The sequence below is a fragment of the Pinus tabuliformis genome, chromosome 1_1 (genome assembly GCF_031772625.1).
Source record: "Pinus tabuliformis cultivar Carrire ecotype Pingquan chromosome 1_1, CPIR1, whole genome shotgun sequence".
Classification (NCBI taxonomy): Eukaryota; Viridiplantae; Streptophyta; class Pinopsida; order Pinales; family Pinaceae; genus Pinus; species Pinus tabuliformis.
This window is the reverse complement of record NC_142297.1, coordinates 81,030,737-81,038,600: the sequence shown is the minus strand read 5'-3', so window position 1 is coordinate 81,038,600 and position 7,864 is coordinate 81,030,737.

Below are 7,864 nucleotides of genomic sequence, written 5' to 3'. Positions count from 1 at the left end.
TAATAGGGTTGACCAAACTTTGGATTATTTAAGGATATCATTCAAGTGTCATAAATGTCATAACTATGGGCATGTGACTACATTGTTTGTTGCCTATCAAAAGTAAGACATGGTTCATAAAGGATTTAAAGACATGAGATGATTTAATGGGCACAATAAAGGGTGGGGGGTGGTTATGCCTACTGGGATGGAGGATCGAATGCTAGATTCTCAAGGTGGGGGGGTTCATTCCTCTATGGAAACTCTAATGGCCTTTGTGAAGGGTATTTTGGTTGAAGCATCCTTGACTCTTTTGGTGTCCCCCCCCCATATAGTGGTTTAGAGGGGTTCTCAAGACCCAAATGGATCAACTCCCACATGCAATTTCTACGCATATACCATTGGAAATTTTTCTCTTTTAGTTTTCATCAATTTCCTAATAATAATATTTTATTTGGGACTTGGGGCATGTGAAATTGAGGCTCTTTGGAAGTGGGGAAAGGGCTTTTTTATCTCTAGTCTATCAAAATTGGGAGGAGGGAAACGGGGGGAACAGTAGGATTCCCTAGGGGGGTCATTCTATGTTAACATTATGTGTTAATGAAGGGGTTAAATGTGCATGGATGTTGCCAATGGTTATGGGAAAAGTGAGGGCGTTGGGAGCTTTTCTAGTGATCTATCGGATCACTTTTCTCATTATAATCAAAGGCCTAGGAAAAAATCCATTGTGGAATGATAATGGGAGATGTGGAAGGCCTAATTTTTTTCTATGTGGTTCAGAGGTCCCAAAGATCTATGATTACTACGTCCATGGAATATTTGTACTATGCAGATCCACATGAAGGGATCACTTCCTGTCAGCTCAACAATGGAGCATAACACTAAGAGTGTCGAGATAACTGAACATGTCACCTTTCAATAGCAAAGATGCTTTAACGACACGGACTTGACCAATTGAGCTAACCCTCGGGGCTTATGGAAGGCCTAGATATATATGAGGAGAGGGATTTTAACGAAGAAGAGAGAAGTGAGAAATCATTTCTCTCGATGACGTGGTAAAGAGTTGATAGGAAGGTGATGAATGGAAAACAATTATCTCTTAGACGACTCCTTAGGGTTGTGAATACCGCCCTTGTGGGTGAATGATATGGACTGGAACATCATTTTTTTCATCCATCTCAATGCTTTTAGAATGGAAAAAGTGGAGGAATCAACTCACAGGACCACTTTTTATTAGTGGGACCCAGCTTGGCAAATTGGAGTCTGAAACCTTCTGGGAGTAGTTTAAGGCATTAAACAACCTTTTTTGGGGGGCTAAAACATTCTCACTTTAGTGAAACACCTTTTTTTCCTATTCCACACACACAAACCTTTCCAACAACGCAAAAAATGCCTCAATTGGAGTCTGTATGCAAAATTTATGCCACTTGAAAATTAACCCTCATGTTTTGCCACCATAATTTGAGAGCATGCCACATCATCCCCCGTTATTGATGGAAGAAGGGCTAGCCACATGATCATGATAAAGAAGTCTTTAGAAGAGTTCATATTGTAACTCTAGTTAAGAGATGAAGGAGTCAAACCTAACCACTAGTAGGTTATCGAATTATGTTATAACGGGGGAGGAAAAGAGGTTTCATTCTTTCTCAATGCATTTTGTTCCATAGACTAACAAAGCAATCGAGAGGGATAGGGAGAGAAAACACAGAGAGTATGTGTGCATTGTACTAGCCCTTTAGCCACAAGCCTTGCTTCTTTGCGCTTGCAACCATTTTCTATTCAGCGAAAGAGAGCAGAGCAATCTCACCTTCTAACTAGATTTTCTCCTAAAAGGGTCTTCTAGATTATATATTATGTCAATTGTGGTTTGTGAGTTTTTATTTTGTTGTTCTCTATGTTCTAAAACATTATAATTTTCATGCGTGTGCAATAATAACAATTTTACAAATCCAAAAATCTAAAGAGAAATAAACCCTCATAGTGTAGATTTCAAATTGTAAAGTATAATTTTATCGGATCTATTGTGATGGATAGTCAAATGGAATGTCCACGATAGTCTACAGATCATATTGGCATCATAGCTGGTTTCTTTGGGTATATAGTGGATATTTATAGGGGATCTATATTAGCAAAGCCAAAAGTAACAAAGCCCCAATCAAGGACAATGAATTTGTGAATAACCCTCTCAATCTCGTAGAGGAGAGGCTTTTGTAGCTAGAAGCACAAGTTGCAGATATAAATTGTAATGTGAACCTCCTCATGGTTGCTCTGACCAATAAGCACATGTTATTCATAGAGGATGGGGGTTATAACACAAAGGTTTGATCAAAGGGGAGATTAGGACATCAGGAAGAAACAAAGAAAGAGTTGAAGAAATAACCTGAAAAAGATCAAACCAGTTCGAGTGCCGTGAACAATTCACGGTCCCTATTTAATATAGAAGCGAAGGTTGATATAAAGTTGTATCAAGGTGAGATTGACATTCTTAAGCTAAATCAATGGTTGCAGCAATTAAAAGTTTATTTTCAGTGTTCATCATATAGAGGGAGAACAAAATATTGCATTTACGCTACTCAAATTAGAGGTCCATGCCCTAATTTGGTGGGAAATCCACATGGAGACCTCGAGGTTGGAGGGAGATCCTCCACTGATTAAGAGAGAGGACTTTAAAACCATCATAAAGTCACAATTTTACCCTATTGGCCATGTAGAGGACCGATGGATCTGATGGCATTACTTCATGTAGAAGCATGGATAAGAGTGTATAGGAGTAGGCCATGAAATTTAGAAAGATGACCATAATGTTGGGTATCTCCTCGAAGAATCCATATGTACTCCTCAAATATATAGGGATAATTATATGTTGAAGCAAGTGATGTTGTTAAAGCCTAAATTAATGGGTGAGGTTTGTCTATATGCATAGTACCCCGAAGAAAATAGGCCTAAAGAAAGGGCAATCAAATGGATCGAAGCAAAAGGAGCACCAAAACACTTCTAAGGAGGGGAATAAAAAGTGGAAAGGGGGAAAAGACAAATTGACAATGGCCACAACACACCAATGCAAAGATCCCAACAACCACTGCAACCACTATAACATTGACAATCATGCAGAGGAGAAGTGTTAGAAGTTGCATGGAGAGCTTAACCCAAAGAACAAAAAGAAAAATAATAAGAAGAAGAATATCATGGCCATTGGTTCGAGCAACCAAGTTGAAAGTAGCTCAAGCTTAGATGAGAAGATTGTTTGTACTCCAATGCAGAAGGAGGTGACCTCAATAACCTTTAGCAATAGTAAGCAACAAAAATACTAGGCTCTTCCATATAAATATGCAAGTTAAAAAGATCAATATTGATGCTTTACTTGACTCAGGATTGCAAGTGAATCTCATTACAACAAAGTGAGTCACCAACTTGGGATTGGAAGTTTGCGATTATCGAAGCTCATATCTATTGGGTTGGGTAAATAAGGATCAAGGAATAAGGGTAACAAAATAATACAAAATCAGATTTCCTATCAGCGGTGATTTTATTGATGAAGTAGAACTAAATATGGTTCCCATTGATGTGTGTCGAGTGTTGTTTGGAAGCCCCTAAATGTATATGTGGGATGCAATATTCATGCAGAAAGTCGATCAATACCACCTCGTCAAGGATGGGAAATCATTCGCCATCAACACACACAAAGGCGAGTCGAAAATTCTGCTAATATGTGTCAAGCAAGCTAAGAAATTGATTAGTTTTAGCAAGATGTCTCACTATTTTTAAGTTAAAATAATTTTGTAGAAGAGTCAACAAAAGCAAAGGTGTCCTTAGAGGGGTGTACTAATAAATAAGAATAATAACTGGAAGAGTTTCTACAGGAATATAAGGATGCATTCCATGAGATTAGATTACCGCCTAAGAGGGAAGTGGAGCATGAGATCCAGTTATTGCTAGACTCCCCATTGCCAAACATTGTGTTATATATGCAGCCCATTATAGAAGCAAGTGAGGTGAAGAAATAGTTGTAGCAGCGACTGGTGAAGTGTATCATTCAACCGACTGCGTCACCGTGTGTGCCACCCATCGTCATTATGCGAAAGAAGGATGGGACTTGATGAATGTGTCTAGATTGTAAGGGATTGAACAAAATTACACTAGAGAACATGTACTCCCTGCCCAAAATAAATGCTTTGTTGGATTAGTTGCAATAAGAAAAATACTTCACCAAGCTGGACTTTAAGTTTGGATATTACCAGGTTCAAGTCAAAGAAGAAGATAATTGGAAAATCATCTTAAGAAATAGGCAAATTTTGTATGAGTGGTTGGTCATGCCATTTGGCCTATGGAATGTACCGAGTACATTTATGAGGTCAATGAATGATATATTGTGCCCTTTTATGGATTCAATTGTTATTGTCTATTTGGATGATATACTAGTATACAATTCTACCTTGGAGGAGCACATATCACATTTGATGTAGGTGATGGAGACATTGAAGAAGCACCAACTGCTAGCAAATCTCAAGAGATGTGAGTTTACACAACAAATTTAGTGTATTTGGGGTATGTAATAGGTGGAGGAGAGTTGAAGATAGACCCTACCAAGATGGAGGCCATAATGAAATAGTTGGTGCCTACTAATGTTTTTGAGGTTAGGATTTTTGTTGGGGGAGCACAGTACCCGAGGAAATTCATAGCCTCGTTTTCAGTAGTGGCAACACCACTCCATGCCATAACAACAAGTGGGGAAAGGGTTAGTAGAGGGCCTTTGAGGAGCTAAAGAGGAAGATTAGTAAAGCACCAATTCTATCATTACCAAACTTGCGACGACCCTTCGATGTGGACACAAATGTGAGTGGGTATGTTATGGGAGTGGTTTTCATGCAAGGAGGAAGGCATGTCACGGGGTAGTTCTTAACTACCCTACATACAATAAGGAACTCTATGCCCTGGTGCACACCATGAAGAAGTGGAAACATTATATAATGGGAAAGGATATAATAATCCACATAGATCACCATCCACTATAATACCTACAGGCCCAAGATAAGCTACAAGATACTACGCATTACAAGTGATTGGGGTTTCTATTACAGTTTCATTTAGTGATCAAGTATAAGAAAGTCAACACAAACAAGTTGACCTACATGATTTTAAGGCCACCCAAATCAAATATCATATCTTTGGTAAATCCATGCACATGGATTCATTCACCCATGATTGGGGAGAGGGATTTTAACAAAGAAGAGAGAAGTGAGAAATCATTTCTCCCGATGACGTGGTAAAGAGTTGATAGGGAGGTGATGAATGAAAAACAATTATCTCTTAGACGACTCCTTAGAGTTGTGAATACCGCCCTTGTGGGTGAATGATATGGACTGGAACATCATTTTTTTTCATCCATCTCAATGCTTTTAGAATGGAAAAAGTGGAGGAATCAACTCACAGGACCACTTTTTATTAGTGGGACCCAGTTCGGCAAATTGGAGTTTGAAGCCTTCTGGGAGTAGTTTAAGGCATTAAACAACCTTTTTTTTGGGGTAAAACATTCTCACTTTAGTGAAACACCTTTTTTTCCTATTCCACACACACAGACCTTTCCAACAACAAAAATAATGCCTCAATTGGAGTCTGTATGCAAAATTTATGCCACTTGAAAATTAACCCTCATGTTTTGCCACCATAATTTGAGAGCATGCCACATCATTCCCCGTTAATGATGGAAAAGGGGCTAGCCACATGATCATGATAAAAAAGTCTTTAGAAGAGTCCATATTGTAACTCTAGTTAAGAGATGAAGGAGTCAAACCTAACCACTAATAGGTTATCGGGTTATGTTATAACCAGGGAGGAAAAGAGGTTTCATTCTTTCTCAATGCATTTTGTTCCATAGACTAACAAAGCAATCGAGAGGGATAGGGAGAGAGCACACAGAGAGTATGTGTGCATTGTACTAGCCCTTTAGCCACAAGCCTTACTTCTTTGTGCTTGCAACCATTTTCTATTTAGCGAAAGAGAGCAGAGCAACCTCACCTTCTAACTAGATTTTCTCCTAAAAGGGTCTTCTAGGTTATATATTGTGTCAATTGTGGTTTGTGAGTTTTTATTTCGTTGTTCTCTATGTTCTAAAAGAATATAATTTTCATGCGTATGCAATAATAACAGTTTTACAAATCCAAAAATCTAAAGAGAAATAAACCCTCATAGTATAGATTTCAAATTTTAAAGTAAAATTTTATCGGATCTAATGTGATGGATAGTCGAGTGGAATGTCCACAAAAGTGTACAAATCATATTGGCATCATAGCTGGTTTCTTTGGGTATATAGTGGATATTTATGGGGGATCTATATTAGCAAAGCCAAAAGTAACAAAGCCCCAATCACGGGCAACGAATTTGTGAATAACCCTCTCAATCTCGTAGAGGAGAGGCTTTTGTAGCTAGAAGCACAAGCTGTAGATATAAATTGTAATGTGAACCTCCTCATGGTTGCTCTGACCAATAAGCACATGTTATTCATAGAGGATGGGGGTTATAACACAAAGGTTTGATCAAAGGGGAGATCAGGAGATGAGGAAGAAACAAAGAAAGAGTTGAAGAAATAACTTGAAAAAGATCAAACCAGTTCGAGTGCCATGAACAATTCACAGTCCCTATTTAATATAGAAGCGAAGATTGATATCAAGTTGTATCAAGGTGAGATTGACACTCTTAAGCTAAATCAATGGTTGCAGCGATTAAAAGTTTATTTTCAGTGTTCATCATATAAAGGGAGAACAAAATATTGCATTTGCGCTACTCAAATTAGAGGGCCATGCCCAAATTTGGTGGGAAATCCACATGGAGACCTCGATGTTGGAAGGAGATCCTCTGCTGACTAAGAGAGAGGACTTTAAAACCATCATAAAGCCGCAATTTTACCCTATTGGGCATGTAGAGGACCGATGGATCCGGTGGCATTACTTCATGTAGAAGCAGGGATAAGAGTGTATAGGAGTAGACCACGAAATTTAGAAAGATGACCATAATGTTGGGTATCTCCTCGAAGAATCCATATGTACTCCTCAAATATCTAGGGATAATTATATGTTGAAGCAAGTGATGTTGTTAAAGCCTAAATCAATGGGTGAGGTTTGTGTATATGCATAGTACCTGAATAACATAGGCCTAAAGAAAGGGCAATCAAATGGATCGAAGCAAAAGCACCACCAAAACACTTCTAAGGAGGGGAATAAAAAGTGGAAAGGGAGAAAAGACAAACTGACAGTGGCCACAACACACCAATGCAAAGATCCCAACAACCACTGCAACCACTATAACATTAACAATCATGTAGAGGAGAAGTGTTAGAAGTTGCATGGAGAGCTTAACCCAAAGAACAAAAAGAAAAATAATAAGAAGAAGAATATCATGGCCATTGGTTCGAGCAACCAAGTTGAAAGTATCTCAAGCTTAGACGAGAAGATTGTTTGTACTCCAATGCAGAAGGAGGTGACCTCAATAACCTTTAGCAATAGTAAGCAAACAAAAATACTAGGCTCTTCCATATAAATATGCAAGTTAAAAAGATCAAGATTGATGCTTTACTTGACTCAGGATTTTAGGTGAATCTCATTACAACAAAGTGAGTCAACAACTTGGGATTGGAAGTTTGCGATCATCGAAGCTCATATCTATTGGGTTGGGTAAATAAGGATCAAGAAATAAGGGTAACAAAATAATACAAAATCAGATTTCCTATCAGCATTGATTTTATTGACGACGTAGAACTAAATATGGTTCCCATTGATGTGTGTCGAGTGTTGTTTGGAAGCCCATAAATGTATATGTGGGATGCAATATTCATGCAGAAAGTCGATCAATACCACCTCGTCAAGGATGGGAAATCATTCGCCATCAACAC